Source organism: Nomascus leucogenys, chromosome 6 (assembly GCF_006542625.1).
Source record: "Nomascus leucogenys isolate Asia chromosome 6, Asia_NLE_v1, whole genome shotgun sequence".
In the NCBI taxonomy this organism is placed as follows: Eukaryota; Metazoa; Chordata; class Mammalia; order Primates; family Hylobatidae; genus Nomascus; species Nomascus leucogenys.
Genome location: NC_044386.1, coordinates 79268409 through 79293892, shown reverse-complemented (window position 1 = coordinate 79293892; position 25484 = coordinate 79268409). Strand labels below are relative to the sequence as shown.

The following is a 25484-nucleotide window of genomic DNA, read 5'->3' as shown; positions in this document are numbered from 1 at the left end:
TTATCAATTAGGTCCACCTTCTAGGTCAACAGAAACTTCAAGGCTTAGTGCTGCATTTTAATAGCTTAGTCCTTTTTTTTTTCTGAATTGTTAGGAATCTTTTCTGTGCTGGCATGTAGAAGACAGAAGGAAAGCAGTTTGAGCAGATGAGAAAGAAATCCATATTGCCAGAAGGAAAAGTTAATAAGCCTTTGGTCTCTTTTTAATTATTTTGTGTTGTTTAGGAGGAAAACTGATCTTTGCTCCTGCTAACATTTTTTTAACATCTCTTGCCCAAGGTCATGTACAGTGGCCACCTTGGGAGATTCTAACTATGAGCCATTTCTTGCACACTGGCAAGGCAGAAATACTTTTTATTTAAGGTTATTTTATTCCCTTTAGTTTATCATTTTGAAATCTACGTCTTTGAAATGAAGCCTCAGATCATAAGAAAAATGAGCAAAGGCTTATGATTGCTATGTGGCTAATTGAGATGGAGCCACCCAAATGAACCTCCCCTGTCCTTGCCTAGGCAGGGTCCTGTCAGCTGGTGACTGGAAATCAGCCACTACCTGTGGAACCTGGTAGCAGCAAAGTGAAAAACACACATCCTGGGGAAATCCTACCAGGGCATTCCAGACTTCTCAGGTTTTCCAACCTGGGGGATGGTCCCTGCCTTGATGCCATTTGAAAGATAATACGGCCGGGCGCAGTGGCTCACGACTGTAATCCCAGCACTTTGGGAGGCTGAGGCGGGTGGATCACCAGGTCAGGAGATCAAGACCATCCTGGCTAACACGGTGAAACCAAGTCTCTACTAAAAATACAAAAAATTTGCCGGGCATGGTGGCGGGCATCTGTAGTCCCAGCTACTTGAGAGGCTGAGGCAGGAGAATGGTGTGAACCTGGGAGGCAGAGCTTGCAGTGAGCCGAGATCAGGCCACTGCAATCCAGCCTGGGTGACAGTGAGACTCCATCTCAAAAAAAAAAAAAATAATGACAATAATAATATATCATGAGGCCATTAAAAGTGAGGTGTATAAGAGAGAAGTTCATCCTTCTGTTAAGGCAGTTGTCTTCACCTAGGGGCAATTTTGCTCCCCAGGAGATATTTGGCAATATAGAGAGACATTTTTGGTTGTCACAACTGGGAAGAGAGTGCCAGGTATGGTGCTAGGCATCCCACCATGCATAGGAACACCCCCACAGCAAAGAATTATCCAACCCCAAATGAATCTTCCTCTCAATGTGGGAACATGAGATCCTTCTGTATCTACAAAGAGACTATTCTCACCTTAAAAATGTTTTGGTGATGTCTTCAGTACCAATTCTCACTCCTCCCTGAAGCTTCTAGAGCTCCATGGGGACTTCAGGTGGTTAATGCAGATTCAAATGATTAATTAAGAAATACAAAGAGAGTCTTCCAAACCATTTATCTTGCCCTTGTCCTTAATCTTGATTTGCCCTGTAGGTTACTCTTATCATAAAGACAGTATGAATGACTGTCTCAGTGCCTTTCCTCATTAATGCTGCTAGAAATTGATGAGTAGCTCTCTGGAACTGTGGATTTTTTGGCAAGAATTATAGCTCTTATTTATTTTGGAGGACCCGTGCAGCTTTCTAAGCAAATATATGTAGAAAATTCCCCCCAAAATAAACACTACAAGTAATTGCCTGATAGATGAAGTTGACATTTTGGCTTTGTGATTTGCTATGATATGTAAAAATCTAATTTTCTCCATGGAATTATGCCACTGCAAAATTGTGAGTAAATTAGAATCAGTGGTTTACTTAGAATGTGAGTAATAACTTCTGTTATGATGTGTCAACATTTATTTACAGTTTCTTAAATCGACCTAAATCCACTTGGCAAAATGTTAACTAGGTGAATAAATATGGCAGCGGAGTGATAGAGACTTCAGTTTTTCCTTTCTGGGCTTATGTGTCAAAAATCTCCTTGAGAATGTACTTGATTGAAGTTTTGAGATCTTTTGTACGCTTTTGAATTGACAAAAAATAAGTTCATCAGGTTTGTAATAAATTCAAAATTTATCTAAATCAAAGGTTCTTAGCGCTTTACCACCTGATCTGTGAGACAAGAAGCTGACAACAGCCTGGAAGAGTGCTTCTTTTAATGATCCATTTCTACATCTTGATATTCTCAATCACCATGTAAAGAATTAGAATGTCATGGCAAACAGTCAAAGCATTGGAAAAATCTACCTCTTAGAGATACATTTGCAATGGAAAAAAAAAGGGGGGGTTCAAACTAGATCTAACAGCATCTCCAAATAAATAGTTAACGAAAAGTTGCTCATTAATTGTCACCATAAAACAGAAAACAAGGGCCTTTGCATGTTTTGGTAGTCTGCCTTAAGCTCTTGTTAACATTTTAAAATTAATTTGAAACCCCTAATAGAAGCTAATTTTTTTAATCCACTTTGAGCTTTTTAAAAACGATAATTATAAAGGCCAAGTATCTTGGAATAATATGCAATCATTTCTATGGGTTGATTTACAAGTGGGATAAGTTATCTTATGTATCAGTATTTCTTTCCTTTAAATTTATTTTAAGGGCCATGTGTGAGTAAATATATGGGGATGCTCATCACAGTACTACACATTATAAACAAAAGATTAGAAATAATTAAATGTTAAAAAAAGAAATAATTAAATGTTCAAAATTATGGAACTAAATAAATTTTAGTGTACTATATAATAGAATATCATATAGCCATTAAAAATGATGACGTAAAACAGGACTGACAGAACAATGATGGACTAGTAAGTGAAAACAACATGTTACCAACAGTATGCATAATATTATATAATTTTTGATGTATATGTGTGTGATAGTCAGCCTCTAAGATGGCCTCCTGTGACCCGTACTTCCTTTTCTCCCAACTACCCATGGCCCCCTGCCCCCTGCCATTGGATAGTTTGACCAGTATAACCAACATCGTGTGCAGAAATGATGAGTTGTGACTTCTGAGGCAAAGTATGCATGACATTTTGGCCTCTGAATTGCTATCTTGAATCACTCTTTCTGGGGAAATCCAGCTGCCATGTAAACATGACTCAAGCAACTATGTGGAAAGGTCCATGTAGCAAGGAACTGAGGCCTCCTGCCAACAACCAGCACCAACCTAGAGTGCACCATGTTGGAAGCAAATCCTCTAGCCCCAGTGAAGCCTTCCAATGACATCTTGACTGTAACTGCATGAGAAGCCCTGAGTAAGAACCACCCAGGTAAGCCACTCCCAAATTCCTGACACACCCAAGCTGTGTGAAATAATAAATATTTATTGTTTGAGCCACTAAGTTTTGGTGTAATTTGTTACATGGCAATAGATATTGTATTTTTGAAAAAACATGGAAAATCATATCTCAAAATATTAGCAATGAATATATGGAAGTGGCACAGTGAGATTATAGATTTTATACTTTCCTATACTGTCTTTATGTTTTTAATAAACATATATACTGTTTACAGGGGGAAATACTTCATTTTGAAAAATATTCTTCCTTTTGGGGAAAGAGGTGAAACTCGTCTACAACTTTATATCCTGGTCAAAGGTTCCAAATATTATGGGTGAGCAGCAGTGAGATTAGGGAAAGTGGCTATAATTGCCACCTTCTGGCAAATGTGCCAGAGGATGAAGGGCAGGAAGACAGTTTTTTGTCACTGAAATTGAAAAAGCAAGTCTAACAAAGGTTTTCCACAATCTTCCCAGCAAGTATAGTGAATGGCTAGTTAAGACAGCTCAAAAACAGCAGATCTACAGAAACAGTAAAATGTCTGCATAGATACATGCACATTTTATATGTCATGAATGAGTTGGAGTCTTGCTCTTGGATTAAGACAGAGTAAAGTTGATCTGCCATGCAGGTAAACAGGGAGCCTACATAGTGGTAGTAGGTTGCTAGAATTAATTCTCCCACTGTCTGTCATACTGTCTGAAATTCCACCATTAAGATTTCAGTCCTTTGAGCCTTGGGTAGTTTTGTAATCACCCAAAAGAGTTCTTCTTGCCCACTGCACAGATAAAGCCAATTCACTGAGATAGCAGTGTTGCAGTAGAGAAACAGTTTCATAGTCACCAGACCAGCCAAGTAGAAGAATTGGAGATGTTGCTCAAATCCACCCCCTCGAAAGCTTGTAGGCTAGGGTTTAAAGGATAATTTGGTAGGCAGGGGGCTAGGAAATGGGTGCTGCTGATTGGTTGGGGATGAAATCATAGGAGGGTCCAAACTCTCTTCACGTGCTGAGTCAGTTTCTGGATAGGAGTCAGTTCCTTGGTGTGAGCCACGGGTCTGAGTGGAGTCAGTTAGTAGTCAGAATGCAAAGGTCCAAAAATATCTTGCATCCAATCTTAGGTTTTGGCGATAATGATGTTATCTGTAAGAGCAATTAGGAAAGTTACAAATCTTGTGACCTCCAGAACAATGGCTAGTTATCATTCAACTACGCCTACATTTTAACAAAATTCAGGCCCCTCCCATAATCCTAACCTCATGTCCTTTCACTAGTCTTACAAAGGCGATCTTGGTCCCTGAGCAAGGAGGGGGTTAGTTCGAGGAAGGGACTGTTGCTATTTTGTTTTAAAGTAAAAACAAAGGCAGTTGGCTTGTGAGACAGAATTAGAACCCAGTCTCCTGCTGTGAAGGTTAATTTTATGTGTCAACTTGACTCAAGCAAGATGGAGTCAGATTAGGTTTCTCTCACTGTTAAAATTTGTGCAAAGGCAGTTTCAGTTTTTGGTCCTCAAGGTCACCTGTCTAATGCCAAACGCTTCTATCTGAGGTGCATATTATGGAGGACTCTGACAGCTAGTAAGATACTTCAGGAGTGAGATCAGGGGAGACACTCAAGGGAAGGTGAGCATAAACGGAGGAGAGAGAAAATAGACAGGGGATTGGAAGGCTCCCATGATAAATTGTTAGTTGAGCTTCACTTGTTTTGTTGTTGAGAGAAATTTTTCTTTAGAGATTAAATATTTCAAAATTTTCTATTGCAAACCAAAAATAGCCACATGACGTTTTAACAGTATTTCCATATCAATAAAGCAATAAAGAAATTTCCAAGTAATCATGTAAATAATAGAATGTCACTTTGTTTTTATAAAGGTATTTAAGCTTGATCTCCAATAACCTTATAAAACTCCAAGAAATCATCCTAGTTTCTCTGACCCTGCCTCTATCAGGAACAGGATTTATCCTTATATTTCTGTGTGGCTACACTGTACCCCTGAGTGTCCTGTGCTCCCCACACCCAGGAAACAGATGTCTCTTCCAGATGCATTAATGCCATCCCGAATTATAGGGCACACATCAGTTTCTGGTGTTTAAATTGACCTGTCACATTCATTTGTCTGGTGGTTCCATTTCTCAATGGAACTCCTTCCCTCCAACCAGGATCCCTACATGCCTTTCTCATTTGTCCTCTTTCCACGTTCCCCTGCACCACCTTCCTCCTCACTGATAATCCTCACTAAATTTACTTAGCCCTTTGAGCCAGTGTTGTAATACTTACAGCCATTAAGTGTTAGTGGCAAAGACAGAATTGTAACCCAGTCTCCTGCAATCAAGGTTAATTTTATGTGTCAACTTGACTAGGTTAAGGGATGCTAGATAGTTGGTAACATTATTTCTGGACGTGTCTGTGTGGGTGTTTCTGGAAGAGATCAGCACTTGAATCAGTGGACTGTGTAAAGATCACCATCAACAATGTGGGTAGGCACCATCCAATCTGTTGAGGGCCCAGATGGAACAAAAAGGCTGAGGGAGGGTGAATTCCCTTTCTCTCTTCTAGAGCTGGAGCATCCCTCTTCTCCTGCCCTGAGACATCAGGGCTCAAGGTTCTCAGGCCTTCAGACTCCAGAAATTAGACTGGCGGCCCCCCAAACTGTGAGGCCTTAAAACTCAGACTGAATTGCCTCAGTGGCTTCCCTGGTTCTCCAGCTTGCGGATAGCATGTTGTGGGACTTCTCAGCCTTCATCATCACATGGGCTAATTCCCGTAATAAATCTCTGTCTGTCTGTCTGTCTGTCTGTCTGTCTGTCTGTCTGTCTATCTATCTATCTATCTATCTATCTATCTATCTATCTATCTATCTATCATCTATCTATCATCTATCATCTATTTATCTGTCTATTTATCTGTCTATCTATCTATCTATCATCTATCTATCTGTGTCTATACATCTATTCATCCATCTTATTAATTTTGCTTCTCTTGTGATCCCTGATCTCCTGCCTCTCTCAGCCCAGGGCTTTTTTCTCTTAATCTGTCTGGAATTCTTATGCTCTGCCTGAGTTTATAAAAGCTGGATCAAAGAGTTATACTCTTTTAACTGTGTTTTATCATATGCTCAGGCCTCCTGCAAGCCACTTACCCTCAATTTATTCTCCATCTTGCTGCAAGAATGATCTTTCCACACATAAATTTGGCTGTATCAATACCTTGCTGGAAGCTGCTTCATGGATTCCTTGCCCATAGCATGAAGTCCTAGCTCAACAGCAAGTTGTAAAAGGCTTTCCACATCCTAGCCCCAGCCCAACTGTATTGGTTACTTACTGCTGTGTTAACAAACTACCTTAAAAATCATAGCTAAAACCAACAACCATTAATTATTATAGCTCAAGTGTCTCTATGTCAGCTGGAGGCTCTAATCTGGGCTTGGCTGGACCATCTTAGCGGGGGCAACTCTGCTTCACATGTTTCACATCCTTCTCCTGGAAGGAGTGGGCTAGCCCAGGCATGTCCTTTACCTGGCAATGGAAGAAACACAAGCGGGAAAAAGGAAGTGTACAAATCCTCTGGAGACCTAGGTTTGGGTCTGGCACATTATCACTTCTGCCTTATTCTGTTGGTCAAAGCAAGTCCCATAGCCAAGCCCAGAGCCAGAGAAGGAGGGCTTAGTCAAATTCCATGGCAAAGGATATAGATTCAGAGAAGGATGAGGAATTGAAGCCATAAATGCAATTTACCGTATCAGCTCTGCAATCTTGTCTCCTGATATTTTCTACCTGGAAGATTATAGGACATATGCTCCTACTATTTTCATTTGCTTTTAGCCCCACAAATTACACTCTTATCATACTTTTCTGCATGCTTTTGTCCGGTGTTTTTGCTCCAATTTGACAGCTCTTTACACTTCTGTGTACACCCCGCCCCAGACAATTAATACCTTCTTATTTATTTATTATTTATTTATTTTTGGGACAGAGTCTTGCTCTGTTGCCCAGGCTGGAGTGCAATGGCATGATCTCGGCTTACTGCAAACTCCGTCTCCTGGATTCAAGCAATTCTCCTGCCTCAGCCTCCTGAGTAGCTGGGATTACAGGCGCCCACCACCATGCCCAGCTAATTTTTGTATTTTCAGTAGTGACGGGGTTTCACCATGTTGACCAGGCTGGTCTCGAGCTCCTGACCTCAGGTGATCCGCCCGCCTCAGCCTCCCAACGTGCTGAGATTACAGGCATAAGCCACCGTGCCTGGTCTACCTCTTTATTTTTTAAGACTGAAGTCAGAGTCATCTCCAGAAAAACCTCTGTGGAGTGCTAAAGCCAGTTTATATGTGCTTGGAAGAGCTAAGGGTTAGCATCTCTCCTCAACTCCTTGTTCAGTGATGACATGTTAGAACATTGGAATCAGCACCCATGGGAATATTTACACCACAGAAATTTGGCAACTACAAATCAGAGCTTTTTCTCTCTTTCTGAAGATTGTGCTCTTAAAGATTTAGCAGCAGAATGCCGAAGCCTCTCTTAACACACTCACCTCTTCAGTCTGTCTTTCTATTATCCTAAATACCTAGATTCTTTGTGTCATCCTAAATTTCTTCATGTCTTTCCAACTAGATGGTAAGTCCCAGCAGTCAAATAATGTGTCTTATTGGTCTCAGGATCCCCAGCACTGAGCACATCAACACTCAGTGGGCATGCAATGAATGTGCATAAAATGAAAGATGTAAACGACCAGCTGTTGTTTGGGTTGACAAGATGGCCATGAGATACGAGGGTGTCACAAAAAGGTTTGCCTAGAAAAAAAAAGGAAACATATCTTTTTCCTCCAGCCTACCACTGCTTGTTGCATCAAATCTCTAGCAAGTCCCGGAGGGTAATATTCATCCTCTTCGAAGGGGATTGGTGAGTCCTTTAGTATCTATTGCTACATTGGTGTGGAATCATTTCTTGAAAGATTCAGAAAGTATAACAGAGGTTTTCTTTGGAGCATGTTTTGGGAGGTGCATTTTGAGGGAGCAGAGGCAGTGGTGTAGTCTGTTGCAACCAGCCTTCCCATACAGAGGGGACTGAGAGTGTAAAATTGTAATTGAAGGCTTCCACTGAAGTGACACAAAAATGATGGACACATCACAAACGCTGCACTTAATATGGTGAGTCATGGGCACTTCTGGTTTGGACTAGATTGAATGAGGGATGTTGAGTTAAAGGCACTTATCGTGGGAGGATACATTCATAGGTAACCTTTTGCGAGTGCTTTGACCTATTTTTCCTTTTTAAGCTGCACACAGCCTAATTCTAATTTTGAAGAAGAGTTTCTAAAATTTCTACAGTGTAAGATTAATCCTCAGTGTCTGTGGCATTTTTATGACAGCTTTGACTTTTAAAGTGGAACCAAATTTCATTTGGAAAACGAGCCAACCAAGCATGTCTCCGTTAAAAAATTGAGCCTTGATGCTGTTGTTCCGTCACTCCCACTTCTAAGGTAAATGCACATCAGTAATTTGAGATGTGCAAAGGCCTGGTGTCCAGAGCTAGCATGGGGTGAATTGGGGGACTGTGGGGATGGTGGTGTCTAGCGGAGGAAAAGCAGATTGTTTCACAGATCACACGACATAAGTAAATCAGGAGACTGATGCCTAAATACAGGCTGGTAAGTTTGGGGGACAGTGGGGATGTGCTAATCACTAGGAGTGGAAGGAGCTGTGAGCATTGGCTACTTTTAGTGACTGAGCTTGTTAGAGAGGAGTCTTACACTTTAGGAATTGCAGTTAGAGGCTGAGAAGTCCAGAGTCAGCCTCTGAGTGTCAGTGCCCCTAACCTGCTCACGGGCTTTGCCAGCAGTCTCTGGCTGTAATATATGGGATTGGTGATTGCACTGCCGAACTGTGGCAAAACACTCTTAGATCTGGTTATTTGCTTAGGAAAAGAGTCTGATTTTTTGTTTGTTTTGTGTTTTTGTTTGTTTGTTTTCGTTTTTTTTTGCAAAAACAGTTGATAATGTGCATGTTTCCTCTCAATTATAGCTGTTTTTTCTGTGTTTCTGTTTTAAAGTTGGGGTTGAATGAAGGTGGAAAATATAAATTTGTTGCATGAGGAAATGAGTGGGACCTTAAATAAAGGCATGCATTCCTCTATCCAACAGGGCATTTTTTTTTTTTTAAGGCTAAGCACCTTGGTAACTAAACCCCTTAAAATAGCTACAAAGGTTATATATTGTCTGAATTACTTTAAAGGCTTGGGTTTATTTTTGTGGACCTGAATTGCTAAGAATTAGAGTATAGAAATGAGGCTGATCTTTTGGAGCAATATACATCATAATTATAAGTAAATATGCAAAGGCTTAACAAGAAGAACAATGACAAAAGACTTAGCAAATAGAAAGATATTGGATTAATGAGAATAAATTGAACACATATATATAACTGTGCATCCTTCAAAAATCGTTATTAAATATATATTTAATTTATGATATTAAACACATATTTAAGAAGAATAAACCAGCCTGGCCAACATGGCAAAACCCCATCTCTACTAAAAACACAAAAATTAGCCAGGTGTGGTGGCACACGCCTGGGATCCCAGCTACTCAGGAGTCTGAGGCAGGAGAATCAATTGAACCCCGGGGGTGGAGGTTGCAGTGAGCCAAGATTGCACCACTGCACTCCAGCCTGGATGACAGAGCAAGACCTTGTCTGAAAGAAAAAAAAAAAGAAGAAGAAGAAGAGAAGGAGAAGAAGAAGAAGAAATCACAAGGACAATGCATATGGGAAAGGAGATGATTGTAGCAAAGTTTCGAAGGCTTAAAAGCAGAAGGGCAGTGATAAATATATCGGATATCTTTCGTACCTCATTTCAAATTTTCCCAGCCTTAGGTGGGACAAGACAGCTGAGTGATATCCATGTGAGGCACTCTGAATGCACTGCAGAGGCTCTCCAATACCTGGGGACAGAAAAGAAAGGCAGAAAGGAGTCTTGTGAGAAGCGAAAAGCTGGAAGTTGAACTGAAGAGCAAAGAGAGCTGTCCAGCAACCCAAAAGGTTGGCAGCCTGGCTTAAAGCAGATATAAATCTCCCATAGCTAAAACATGAGGGCTGGGCAAGAAAGCACAAAAAGATCTTTAGAGTCACTCCAGTGCTCATATCCCAAGCCCAGTCTGAGGGAAAGTCCTTCCTCAAAATACTTGCAGCCAAGGTGAGTGAATCTAGCTAAAGCTGCAACCAAGTCCAACTACCGATTAAATTGACTCAGGCTGCCACACTCATGGACTGACCCAAAAGAGGTGTGCCCTTTTCTGGAGGTAAATATTAGTGCTTAAAATGTTCTTTTTTTTCTTTCATAGAGATTAGGTCTCACTATGTTGCCAGGCTGGTCTTGAACTCCTGGGCTCAAATGATCCTCCCACCTCAGCCTCCCAAAGTGTTAGGATTATAGGTGCAAGCTACCACGCCTGGCCAATGTGAAGAAGTAAGAAGATATGACCTATGTTAAAAGAGGTCAGTAGAAGCCAACCCGGAGATGATTTTAATGTTGGAATTATCAGATATGGACTTTAAAATAAGTAGAAAAAATACGTTAAAGTATCCAGCGGAAAACATGTGTGAATAGATAAGGAACATAAGCAGACAGCCAAAAACTATTAAAAAGAACCAAATGAAAATCTTACAAACAAAAAAATTGATACTGGAAGTGAAGAATTTTTAATGTGTTTAACAGCAAACCGGACACGGCAAAGGATAAGTGGGTCAATAGAAGCGCAGTATCTGTAGAAGTGCAAAACATACTGAATATTGCCAAGATAAATAAAAAAGACCTAAATAATAAAGGTGTATATATATATACACACACACACACACACACACACACACACACACACACACCTTAATGCTTTGCACAGCTCAGTATTGTTTAGATGCTCATTCTCCCTAACCTAATCTATAGATTGATGGTAGATTCAGCAGAAATCCAACAAATTCTCTAAGTCTCACCTCTTGTCCCAGCCATAACTGTAGAGGCCAGTTTTGAGCATGCTTCGAACACCTTCATAGAAATCTAAACTGACAATACCTCTCTTAGGCTTTTTTGATGTCAAGTGGCAGGATGCCTGGAGGAACCTGGTTGACAGCTCACATAGAAGTGCCCCAAAGCTGTGGCCAACAATATAATGCATTCTTCTATCTCTCTCCTTTCTTAACTCACCCCCATTCCTAACTCTCAGGATCATACCCACACATACACATTTTGTGCATCAGCCTTTGTCTCAGGATCTGCTTTTGAGGAATCCAGACAAGACAATAACTGATTCAGCAGACTTGAAAAAGTTGCATCTTATGCCAGCAGTGGAAAAATCCAAGAAGAAACTTGTAGCATGGAAATGTCCAAGGGCTCAGAAGTTAATGACACTGGGTGCCTCTGGAAGTGGGTGAAGAAAGGATAAAAACAGAAAGACTTAAAAAAAATAGTTAGATTTTGAATTTCCTTACCAATTCCATTTATTAGAATGATGGCCTTAGTATCACCTTAGCAGAATTTTTGAGGTTTGTTCTCTCTAGTAAGAGGACTGAGGGCTATGAGACGTTAGGACAGTTGAGGATAGAGATTTAGTGAAAATGTACATGCTGAATTTTAAAACCTCTCCTCTCCCTCTTCAACCCTTTCACTTATTTTGTTTCTAGAATGCTGGCAGTCAGCTTTAGATCCTCTAGACAAGAGATTGGAAGACTCTACACTAAGAAATCCAACTAGCCAGCATGCACAACTGATTTCCCCAAGCATGAAGTCCTGCAGCCCAGGTCTTAACCTGAATCAGGATGAGGGGGTGGTGGGTCAAGGTGGGGCTGTTCAAAGTGCCCCTGCTTGCCGCATACCTGCACATCCCACCCCCTCAGCTCTCCCTTGCCCTTCACTCATGGAAGTCTTCAGGCAAGTTTTTCACTTATAAGGGATGGCCTGTCTTCTACCAAGACTCTTTGGATGTGGTTGGAAGTCCAGAGATAGTTGTTCTTTTACATGGCTTTCCAACATCCAGCTATGATTGGTACAAGATTTGGGAAGGTCTGACCTTGAGATTTCATTGAGTGATTGTCCTTGATTTCTTAGGCTTTGGCTTCAGTAACAAACTGAGACCATATCACTATTCCATATTTGAGCAGGCCAGCATCCTGGAAGCGCTTTTGTGGCATCTGTCTGTCAACTGGAGATATATTTCCTGAGACTCACTGTCTACTCCTTCTCCAAAAGCTACTCAAACATGGAGATGTGCTGTCACCCATCCTCACGCGGCTGATGAACTTCTTTGTATTCTCTCGAGGTCTCACGCCAGTCTTTGGGCCATATACTCAGCCCTCTGAAAGTGAGTGGGTCCGCAATAATGACAGGAATTCATCTCTGACAGTCTCTTAGAGTACATCAATCAGAGGAAGCAGTTTAGAAAGGACTGGGTGGGAGCTCTTGCCTCTGAAACTGTCTCCATTCATTGTATCTATGGGCCATTGGATCCTGTAAATCCCTATCCAGAGTTTTTGGAGCTGTACAGGAAAATGCTGCTGCAGTCCATAGTGTCGATTCTGGATGACCGCATTAGCCACTATCCACAGCTAGCCAGAAGATCCCAGGGGCTTCTCGAATGCATATATGGGCATCACCAACTCCTTCTGAGCTGGAAAGAGTAGCTTCCCTCTATTATTTCCCCTATTCCCTTATATGTTGTGTATTCCACTTAGGAAGAAATGCCCAAAAGACATCCTAGCCATCAAACACTATTCTCTCACAAAGTCCACTTTACTCAAATTGGTGAACAGTATGTAGGAAGAAGCCAGCAGGAGCTCTGACTAAGGCTGACATAATAGTCTACCTCCCATTTCTTTGACATCTGATCAAATGTACAGACTTGCCTTTGTTTTTGTGTTACTAGGAAATTCTGATGAGCACTGCTACTCACTGATGCAGAAAGACGTTCTTTTGCCTAGAAGGGTTTTTAACACTTTGGACTTTTCTGAAGTATTTAGAAGTGCTAATTTCTGGTCCAGCCCCAATAGGAATTCTACAATGAGAATGAGAACTGGGTTTCTTTACCTCTCCTTGAATGGCTTTTTAAAAGTTCTTTAAGCAACACAGAGCTGAGTCTCCTTTGTCATACCTTTGGATATAGTTTCATCAGCTGTTTTTAATTATAAACATTTTGTTAAAAGAGATATTGGTTTAAATAATGTAGTATTCTAAGTATGATTTAGGACCATGATTTACCTACACATTACATATATTTTATAAGATGCTAAACCAACATATCCTTACTGTGTCAGAGTAGTGAACTAAATTAAACGTGTTTCATTTCTGAATAAATTTAACTAAATCCAAACTATTTACAGAATTTCCTAAAATCACAGGACATTAAGGACCAATAGCACCTGTGCCAGAGATTTACTATTACTAGATAGGAAGACCAATTCTAACAGCAAGTAACAATCTGCGATTCCTCATACCTCAGTGCTTAGAAGCATGTCTCTCTTGAGCTACCATAGAAGGGAGGAGACTGTTTTGTAGTCCAAATCACCGCAGAATGTACATTGATTCTTTTATGATGACTGCTTAATTTCCCATTACCTGTGCCAGAGAGGCTTTCTTATGTAGCTCATTAATTCCTGTACTTTACAGACAGGAAAGTTCCAGAAACATTAAGAACAAATTCTGAAAGGTCTATGAGCAAATAGTGCTGAATACTTTTTTTTTAAGCCACGTTTTATTGGTTTGGTCAAAGCAGGATTATTAAATGATTATTTACAATTCTTTCTTTCTTTTTCTTTTTTTTTTGAGACCAAGTCTTGCTCTGTCACCCAGGCTGTAGTGCAGTGGCGCGATCTTGGCTCACTGCAAGCTCCGCCTCCTGGATTCATGCCATTCTCGTGCCTCAGCCTCCTGAGCAGCTAGGACTACAGGCGCCTGCCACCACGCCTGGCTAATTTTTTTTTTTTTTTTGTATTTTTTTTTGAGGCGGAGTCTCGCTCTGTCGCCCAGGCTGGAGTGCAGTGGCGCCATCTCAGCTCACTGCAAGCTCCACCTCCTGGGTTCACGCCATTCTCCTGCCTCAGCCTCCCAAGCAGCTGGGACTACAGGCACCTGCTACCACGCCCGGCTAATTTTTTTTATTTTTAGTAGAGACGGGGCTTCACCGTGTTAGCCAGGTTGGTCTCAATCTGCTGACCTCATGATCTGCCTGCCTTGGCCTCCCAAAGTGCTGGGATTACAGGCGTGAGCCACCGTTCCTGGCCCTAAAATTCATATTTTTAAAATAGTAACTTCAAGTATAACAACTTTGAAACTGGAATAAGTGTTTATTTTCTATCAATAAAAATGAATTGTGACCAAAAAAAAAAAAAATCCAACTAATGTAAGAGAAAAAAGTCCTAAAGATACTGGCATCGGGCCTGGTGCAGTAGCTCATTCCTGTAATTCCAACACTTTGGGAGGCTGAGGTGGGCAGATCACTTGAGGCCAGGAGTTCAAGACCAGCCTGCACAACATCGCAAAACCCTGTCTCTACTAAAAACACAAAAATTATATGGTAGCACACGCCTATAATCCCAGCTACTTGGGAGGGTAAGGCAGGAGAATCACTTGAACCTGGGAGACAGAGGTTGCAGTGAGCCGAGATCACACCACTGCACTCCAGCCTGAGTGATAGAGCAAGACTCTGTCTCAGAAAACAAAACAAAACAAAACAAAACAAAAAAACAAAAAAAAACATACTGGCATCAAGGTTTTCCCACATGAATGACTCAGTCAGAATATCACAGTCAGCAGGTCTCACCCATTTGGACAAATTTTCCAATCAGTTTTTTTTTTAAACCCCATTTTTAAATATGAATAAACAGCTATGAACTAGTAAACACCTAAGGAAGCCTATAACATGAATGACAGAAATCAAAACAACTAACAGAAAACAACAAAACTTGGAAAAAGTAGAGACAAAGCAGGAAGATGAAACTTCAGAACTTCAGAAAGAAAAAAGAAACTATTATTAATAGCCTCTGAAATATAAAAGGATTCATGAAATAGGAAGAGGTTTTGTGAAAAAAAAAAAAAAAAAAGAACAAGGAACACTTGTCTTGGTTGTTTGTGCTGCTATAATAGAATAATGAGACTGAGTAATTTACTAAAGAATAGAAATATAATCTCTCATAGTTCTGGTGACTGCGAAGTCCAAGCTCAAGGTGCTAACAGGTTTGGTGTCTTGGGAGGGCCTGGTCTCCAATTCCAAGATGGTGCCTTGGAGTCTTCATCCTCCAGGGGGGAAGAATGCCGTTCCTCAAATAGCAGAAGAGCAGAAGAGAGGTAACTCACTCTCAGAAGTTCTTTTTACTTTTTGTAGAGTAACTAATCCATTCATGAGTGCTCTGCCCATTTGGCCCCATCTCCCAACACTGTTACATTGAGAATTAATTTTCAACATGAGTTTTGGAGGGGACAAAAACATTCCAACCATGACATACCTTTTGAAACTTAAAAGTATAGTATATAAATAAAATTCAATAGAAAGCTCATAAAATAAAGTTGAGAAAATCTTTCTTAAAGCAAAAAAAAAAAAACTTTAAAAATGAAGATCAAATAAATGAGAGAAAATACAAGATAATTACGTTACTTCCCCCTTATTAGATCCTACATTTGAATAATATGAATTCCAGAAAAGAATGGGAGACATGCAGCATATCATTGTGAAACTTCAGAACATAGATAAAGAAAAAAAAAATCTATAAGCTTTCAGAGAGAAGGAGAAAGAGAAAAATAAAACAAGCCACATATGAAGAATCAAGGATCAGATTTCACACCAGCACCAGATGCTAGAAAACAATCGAGCAATATCTTTTAAAATCCTGAGCAAATGTATTTTCCCACTAGATTTCTATACCCAACTAAACTATCAATAAAGAAAGGCTGTAGACCAAAGAAAATATGGGCTTTCAGGAGCTCACAAAAATTACATCTCATGTACCTTTTCCCAGGAAGCCAGCTAGTAGATAATGTGCTGCACAAAAATAAAAGCATAAAGACACTGGATCCAAGAAGAAAGAAGTCAAAGAAATTCTCAAAACTTTGGTGAAATGAATTCCCAGGAATAGAGTGTGAAGCAGGCCTAGGGTGGGGCAGGTCAGAAGATGCCGGGAGAGATTAATCCAAGTAAAGAAAACAATAGAACACCCTGGTGTGTCTGAATACAGAGAGGAAAGATTTGAGGTTATTAGGGGAAAATAGAAGCTGAATTAGTAGCAAACAGAAAACTAAATGAAAAAAGAGCAAAGCATTACTTTAGGAAGAACAAAATTGTGCAACAAAGGAAAAGTAAAGATATTATACTATATCTATATCGTTCATATGTATAGGTTCAATGCTATGAATAACGTTGAAATTATACTAATGCAAACACAGTATTAATCTAAACTGAAGTATGATATAGTTATATTGAAGGGATCATGAGACAGTTTGTATGAATGTGGGTGGTAGAATGGTGGTGTGGTGGTCTGTGATAAAGGAATGGGAGATCATGAATAAGAGCTAAATCATTTTCCCTATATGATACCTAAAATTGAAAATTCAAAAGGTAGGAAACACAAGGCTGTTATTTTTATATATGGAGGTAAATAACAAACAGCTAAAATAATTGAAAGTGGTTGCTATTGAAAAAGAGAATAGGTGGTGGTTGAGGGTTGAATAGTAGGATGATTTTTTTGGAATAAGTCTCATAGAATTGTTTGATTCTATCAATTATGTGAAATCTAATTTTGAAGAAAATAAAAACAAAACTTGAAAATTATTACAGAATTATGGTATACTTATTTTTAAAAAGCAAATGGGTAAATATGGAGTGAGGTTAAATTGGCAGGACAGGACTTGTCCTTTTCACACAGGAAATGGCAGACTCAGATGGAACACTGTGAAGAAGAAATCTTGGAGCCTTTGAGGTGGTGGGGGAGGTAGCCCTATATGTGGCATAGTGTTCGTACCTACAGATTCCCACTGTCCAATTTAAATCTAATTCAGGTCACATACATAATTTAATTTTTGGAAGCAGCATTAAAGTAAGTAAAAAGGAAATAAGAAAATTAATTTTAACACTGTATTTGATTTAACACAATATATCCTAACTATGATCATCTCAACATCTGATAAGCACATGTACCCTAGAACTTAAAGTATAAAATATATATATATAAATAAAAATTAACAAGATATTTTACATTATTTTCTTTATAGTAAGTCTTGGAACTCCACTGTCTGTTTTATACTTAGATACATCTCAATTCAAATGTTAAAGTTTCATCAGAAATACCTGAACGATATTTAGATTTTATAATATTTACAATTGAAAAAGTGGATTCACATATTCAAGTTGTTCCAAATGTACTTAAAATTTTTCCAATGACTGAATCTTGTACCAAAACCTTTTTCCGTTAGTGTTTGCATTTTTATTTCTAAAACTGATTCATGTTTTTGCTTCAAATAATTAATTTGACTCTGAAGCAAAACCGTATCAATTTTAAAAGTATATCCGTCCAAGTTAAATTAATTAACTCATATCAACTCAGTAATATTAACATTGATTTCAAAAGAGTATTGCATAAGTTGAAAAGCAATTCTAAATTTATCAATATAAACATAGTGATGTTCATGTTTTTCTTGTAATTTTTGCCGCCAATTTACCTAACAGTTGATGACAATTAAAATATGCATCTCAATTCATTCTTTTAAAAAATGTGTAAAAACATAACTAATTTGCTTTATGAAGAATTTATATTTCAATATAAATTCTTTTTGCTTTCTGTAGAATTTAAGTTTAGATCATTCGTATGCAATCTGATATAGTTGAGAAACCATAAATCATGCTGCCATTTTTTTTTTTTTTTACTTATTCTTTTAGTTTCAAGACAATCTTAAACTGGGGTTACTAGTATTGTAAATCTTTATAAAACTCTTCCACAACTCTTAAGCAGTTGACATTAGTAAAGAGTACACAATCATTAAATATATCATTTTCTATTTCTTTCAATAGTTCCATGCACTCATGGTTTACAACATATACATACTGAATGATTTTAACAGCTGTATCCATGATACTTTTCATTAAAAAAAATTTAGCACAAATATTTTCAGTGTGTGTCACACAACGGAGTGAAGCAATAAGGGAAAAATCCGTCTCTTGTTTTTAAATTGTGATAAATCTAGATTTTTGACCTAACATAGCAGGGTCATCATCTGTCTTGTTGATAAAACTGGTTTTTTTTTCTTATTTAGTTGAAACTCTTCTTTGACATATCTAAAACATTCAAAGCTATCTACACATTGAGATGGTTTTTTTCTTTAGGTCAGAGACAACATTTCTAAGTAAATTTGAAAGTGTTTTTAAACAAAAATGTAACCAAATGTGTCCAGTATTAACTGGGCACAGTCTCTTATTCTATATGGTTTGTCTAAAGCTTTAAAAAAAGGACCTTCTCATTTTTCACATTTTGAATCAATTGATCATTGGCATTGTTAGTCTTACATTCTATAGTCACTTGTTTGATGGCTTAATTGAAATTTTGCTTTTGTAAAATATCTTTTAGTTTTTTCCTCATAATTTTCTAATAAAATTTCCACAACTGAAATGATTTCTTTTACCATCTCTCCATCAAAACATGTGGGTTTGGGTTTGGTTTAGTTTGGATTTTTGTGAGAGAATTCAAGCCATTTTATACCTGACCAGAGTTACAAGATCAGATCTTGTCAAAAATTGCTTAAGACATTTTTGTTGGACATTTAATACTGATTGCAAGTGACTAATTTTTTCAATTCTTTTTTAGTTATTGAGAGAAACTTCTTATCAAATTCAATGTGTGTTTGCTTTAAATAGCTTTTAATATTGTCCACGTTATTATCCTTTTTTTTTTTTTTTTTCCTTAGCAGCTTTTTTGTTTGGCTCTGTGGCAGCCAACTGCAGTTGCCATATGTTGTGAGATTTGGAACACACCTTCTTCCAGTCTCTTTTATTCTTTACTGTTCGGGTCTTGGGACTAGCTTCTGCATCTCCACTCAATTCCACATCCGTAGTACGCCTTCATTTTAAATTTGAAAATTTGCCCATACTTATTTTTTCTAACTAGAAACATAATTTAATTATATCATAATTAAACTAAGTATTTCGATTTAATTACCAATTACAGTTTACATAGGAATTGCTATAACTGGAGCTGTCTGCATGAAATATCCAGATAAATGCATTATAGTGTTATATTAGTGTATAGAAGAAAAGCATTTGAACGGAGTCAATCTGTCCACTGATTCGATCAGTGATGTGTTTGTGAATAATGCTAGAAAAAATGCTGGTGTCCCATACATGCACTACCACATCATAATGATGCCTTATGCAATGCAATGGGTAAGGTGAAATGCTGTCTCATCAAAATAGGATAAAATGGTATTGAAGAGGGAAAAAAATTTTTACAATTCTTCAGTGTTTAAATTTAATTAAAATTAAATACAATTAAAATTGTAGTTCCTCAGCCGCGGTAGTCTCATTCAAGTGCTCCATAGTCACATGTGTCTAGCGGCCACTTTATTGGATGCCACAACTTGGATGCCACAACTTTGACTGTAGGAGAATGAGAACTGATTGTTAGGGTGCCAGGCATTTTGTTAGATAGTTGGGTCTCAAAGAAAGGATCTCAACTGTTCCTCAGAACAGTCCTGTCTATTGTTATCCACATTGTACATGAAAAATCGAGACTCAGTGAGATTTAGTGACTTGTCCAAGGCCATACAGTTAATCAGTGAAGGAGCTAGAATGCAGCTGTAGTCTGACCCCAAAGCCCATGCTATGTGTGCTGTGATGGTGTGGGGCCGCTTGCTTTGGTGTAATCATATACATAACTGAACCGGAAAACCGGATGCTTTTCCCTTATCTCCCTCATGCCTGGATCCCTTTTGAAATTCATAAGTCTCTAGTTGTTTTAACAATCTTGTATGAGTGAAAGTTGGAACAATCAACAAATATATATTGTCTCCTATGGGTCAGGCACTACTCTAGCGAACAAGAAACAAGAGCCTCTGCCTTCATGCAGTTTACAATGTTACGCAAAAGGAACAGAAAATGACAATAAAAACACTGTTGGTGAGATACTTTTCTCAAAACTAAACACTGTGAGATTGCTTACAGTGATGCTCTTTAAAGTGACAGTGGTTTTTGTGATCTTAGGGTGGGATAAAGTCATCTCTGCATACAGTAATTCTGCCAAGGGTGGTCGTGCAAATAGGTCCTTAGTAGGAGCTTTTGCTATTGAACAGGAAGGTATCACCTCCAATTTTGGGTAATTATTTTCATTCCTGTCCATTTGTCCATTATTATCCTTGGGGGGCTAACGTGTTCTAGTCTCTAAGGAGAAATGGGCAACAGGGCAAAGGGACAAATGGTAAAACTAGAAAGGCAATGTCAGGCCGGGCATGGTGGCTCACACCTGTCATCCCAGCATTTTGGGAGGCCAAGGTGGGCAGATTGCCTGAGGTCAGGAGTTCGAGACCAGCCTGGCCAACATGGTGAAACCCCATCACTACTAAAAATACAAAAATTAGCCAGGCATGGTGGAAGGCGCCTGTAATCCCAGCTACTTAGGAGGCTAAGGCAGGAGAATCACTTGAACCTAGGAGGTGGAGGTTGCAACTGCATTCCGGCCTGGGCAACAAGAGTGAAATTCTCTAAAAAAAAAAAAAAAAAAAAAAGAAAAAAAGAAGAAGGGCGTTGTCCTCCCAGATGAAGAATATCAGGTGGATTGGAGACTTATTGTCTCCTGATAAGGGAAACACATTCAGATCACCCCATACTAGGGTACTGATGTGATCAGTAAAACTGTGATCGGTAAAAGCAACGTATGGGACCTATGGTTTCTTTTCAGGCTACTGTAAAAGCTACAGGAAGTTTCCTTTGAGTGGTGCAACCAGCTTTATAAAACTCTACCACCTGTGGTTTAGGATGCAGCTGAGGAGCACTGGGGGCTGGATCTTCAAGGGTAGAGATTTATGCATATGAAAGGTTTTTTTTTTTCTTGAGTAAGGCCTCAGGGGAGATAATGCTTGCAGAATATTTTAGAGTTCAACCAGATCGCCGTACAAATGGGGAAACCTAAAGTTCAGAGAGTTTACATGATTAATCTAAAGCCACACAGCATATTCATTCAGTGAGACTAGGACGTCTACATTTTCTTTCCAGCTAATGAGTTGTGGGTGAGGAGAGGAGGTGGGAGGGAGAATCGGAAGAAGCTAGAGACTGTGTGGAAAGCTCAGTAAGGCCAGGGTTTAAAGTCTGCTCCTGTATTTTCTACTCTGATGTTAGGCAGGTTTCTTCATTCTGCTGAGCTTCAGAATCTCAGCTGTGAAATGGGGATGACACAAACTTCCTAAGGTTTTGATAAAGACTTGATGAAATGATGGACTTATGTGCAAACACCTTGACCTCTTCAAGATGAGAACTTTCCTTTACTCACTATCTGCAAAGTAGCACTTCCTTTTGTTGGGCTTCAAACCATCTATATCAAACTTCGAGCTCCCCAGGCTCCAGTATTAAGTGTTCTGGATGGGTAAATCAAATTCTACTGCCCTCCACCTGCTGGCCCCAACCTCCCTAGTGACTCTTTGTGTACCAAGATGTCCCCAATTCTCCCCAGCATCCTGTTTCCATGATCATACCCTGTACCCATCTCTCCTTTGTCACCTCTCAGAATCTTGCCCATTCTAGCTGGAGCTTCACCTAACAATTAGAAGCCTTTACAAGTATTTGGAGAGTGTGACAGGCTTTAAAGTGCTTTCACAGACATTCTCCCCTTTGATCCTCACAACAGCTCTGTGGGGGAGTCAGGGCAGCTGTTATCATCCAAATTTTACCACTAAGGAAACTGCAGCCATAGGGGCTAAATGATTTGCCCAAGGCCACAAGCTAGAGAACCACAGGCTTTGAGGTCAGAAAGTCCTAGGTTCAAATCTCAGCTTTGCCACTTGCTAGCATTGCAGCCTCGGGTAAGTTTTAGAGCTTTCCTGAGCCTCAGTTCCTCCATCTATAAAATGGGGATATTTGTTGTGTATCTGCAAGGTTGCATATTGTGAATGCACAGTACTTTGTAGACAGCAAGTATTCAGCAACCCAGACCAGAATCCAGTGCATCTGGCCATTTCTCTAAACTATTCCTCAACACCACTCCAACTATTACATTAATAAGGAAGGGCTTTCATCTCTCAAATTCGGGAGCGTTCGTTGTCTTTATCAGGAGTCTTCGACTTCATGCCTCAGGAAGTAAATCTGGCTGACAAACAGCAAATAGGATTTTTCCAAGACACTGTTAAGATCATAAAAGAGAAGAGCTGAAAATCGCTTTTTGGGAAGGAACCATGGCAGCCCCAGGAATCCCAGCAGCTCCTTGGCGGTGGCCACTGGGTGACAGTGCCAACTGCCTCCCCCTCACCTTGTCTGTCTCTTTCCACCCAAGATCCAAACTTACAGAAGATCTGATTGACCTAACCTGGGTCAGGTGCCCACCATGTGGGCAGATGGGTGGGGGTGACTGGCAGCCCACTGGACCGAGATGGAATGGAGGAAAGGCAGTTCTATAAAGTAAAAATGCTCTTCAGTAAATGGAGTTCATTACTTAGTGCTCATGTGACTCTGTGTGGCTGTTTGTATTTGCTTGTGCTTCTATCTTAGCATCCTGGGAGGTCAAGGTAAGAGTGAGGGAAGGATACCTCTTTTTTTTTTTTTTTTTTTTTTTTGAGACAGAGTCTCGCTCTGTCACCCAGGCTGGAGTGCGGTGGCGCCATCTCGGCTCACTGCAAACTCTGCCTCCGGGATTCACGCCATTCTCCTGCCTCAGCCTCCTGAGTAGCTGGGACTACAGGCGCCCGCCACCACGCCCTGCTAATTTTTTGTATTTTTAGTAGAGACGGGGTTTCACCATTTTAGTCAGGATGGTCTTGATCTCCTGACCTCGTGGTCCACCCGCCTCGGCCTCCCAAAGTGCTGGGATTACAGGCGTGAGCCACCGCGCCTGGCCGGACATCTCTGTCTTATGCTTCAATTTAATATGGAAGCCCAGAGAGGAACCTACTACCTTGCCCATAATTGGTGCTCAATAAATATCAGATGATTTTATTACAGCCTTCAGTCTTTCCAATACAAATTAAGTTAGATCTTTCCTGACTTATCCCAGCTTCTACACCTCAGCACTCTTACCTACATGCAGCCACCAATAAAGCAATCAATCAATAACAATTCACCTAATTAGCTTGCTCACATGAACCAGTAAGTTCCTCAGGCTTAGCTGCTTCCCATCACAACCACTGTGTGGGGTGCCAGGTGTCTTGCCAAAGGACTTGATTAATAAGTCGTTATAATTGAAGCTGAATACAATTAATTGCATAATTTTGAACTCTTCAAGTTTAATTCCATGAAAATTACATCACAGAATTGGGGCATGATAAAGTATTTCTAACCAAAGGAATAGAGGGAACTTGCATAACCACTGGTTCATATTTGCGACATGATATGCACACACCAGGCATGGACGCTTTCCTTTGTTGTCACCAAAAACTCATGCAGCTCAAATACTTAAATGAATTCTCAAACATGTGGTTCACAATTGAAAAAAACCTGGACATTATCCTAGTCGGTCCCAACATTTTGATAATGATGTCCTCCTTAAATCTGTCCTGGTTTTGTTTTTTGTCTGCAAGCACAGATCACAGATCTACTCTTGTTTGGGTTGGTTTGATGTGTTCGTATTTTCTCTCTCTTTGCAGTTCCGTTAAATGTGTTCTTTCAAATGGTTACTAACTTGCTGGAGGACAGGGTAGAACATAGCTGATGAATAAAAATAGTGCTGTCTGCCTTTGACAAAACTTTTACCCAATTGAGCCAGCAAGATTTTCATGAAGAAAATCTGAGAAATTAATTAATTAACTGTAACTGAATTTCACCTCTTTAACCTTAACTCGTGAGCAAACCTGAGCTAAATAAACATCTGACCATTCAATCTCTTTCACTTAAGGTTAACTTGAGTTTATTATTCAGGCTACTGCCCTTGTGTATTAGGCAATGCATAAATTACGCATACTAATTACCCTGGATGGGGCACCACTTTAATGAATTCTTTTAATTAAACTGCAACACAGTGGTTTTGCACAGGATGGTCTATATTTCATCCTTAAACTATGTTAACCTTCATCTTTGTCTGGGCGGCTCACATATCCAACTGGAGAAGGTCTGAGTTTAATTCATCTAAGTATATACATTCCACAACCCCCACTCCTTGACTATCATAGGAAAATTTGAAAGATGTTTCTCTTCTGCTTTGAGGTTAAGAAATTAGATGCCTCTGTGAAAAGTTATGATTCTGCTGGGGATACTGAGATGGAAAAGAAAAAGACAAAACAAAGAAAAACTAAAATGACAGAATCAACCAGCACAACACTGCAGTCTTTAAAATATAACTAATAAAAGGAATTAACAATGTTCTTATTAATATGTAAACTAAGCAAAGAACATACTTCACTTTGCAATCTGTATATTCTTGAGTTTACAGCAAATAATCCTTACCATGAGTCCAATTTTCAAGGATACAATCAGTTCCCTATTATCTGGAACACTTAATGGATACAGCAGTAGAGAAGATTGAAACCAGTGCATATTTTAGCCATGAGTATACACCTTCTCTTGTCTTTTTACTAAGCTCCTGCTTCTAAGTAGGAAAATTGACTGTCTTGAGTTTTACCTCCCTGGTATCTGATTGGGGGTTGTGGGGAGAGGAAACAGTTGAGGTACTATCTAGATCCCACAACCTTCACTCCCTTGGGTAGTTCAGCTGGGAGAGCAGAGGCTCCAGTTCAAGTCAATATATGTTAATTGAGCACCTATTGTAGTTTTAGCCCTGTGTCTGTGCCAGAATATCATGGTGATTGAGAATTGTTCTATTTGTGTTATTTTTTTAAAGAAAAAGGAATGCATTTCTGTATTTATATTTGTACTTACGTAGATGAATTCAGGAAGATGCACAAAAAACTGTTGAGAGGGTTTGCTTCTGAGAAATATTAAAGGTCTTTGTTGGGAGGGAAAAGCACTTATTCTTTATCCTCCTTTTCCCCTTCCCTTTTTTTTTTTTATCATGAGCATGTAATCCTTTATCATTTAAAACTTTGAAACAATAAAAATAACTAGGGAGTTCATAGTTCACTCAGGGAGAAAAGCACATACA

General features: G+C 39.4%; 1 pseudogene; it reads left to right on the top strand.

The window, feature by feature from the left end:
* The first annotated feature begins 12035 nt into the window (after nucleotides 1–12035).
* On the top strand, nucleotides 12036–12882 carry LOC100596320 (annotated as a pseudogene).
* The last annotated feature ends 12602 nt before the right edge of the window (nucleotides 12883–25484 follow it).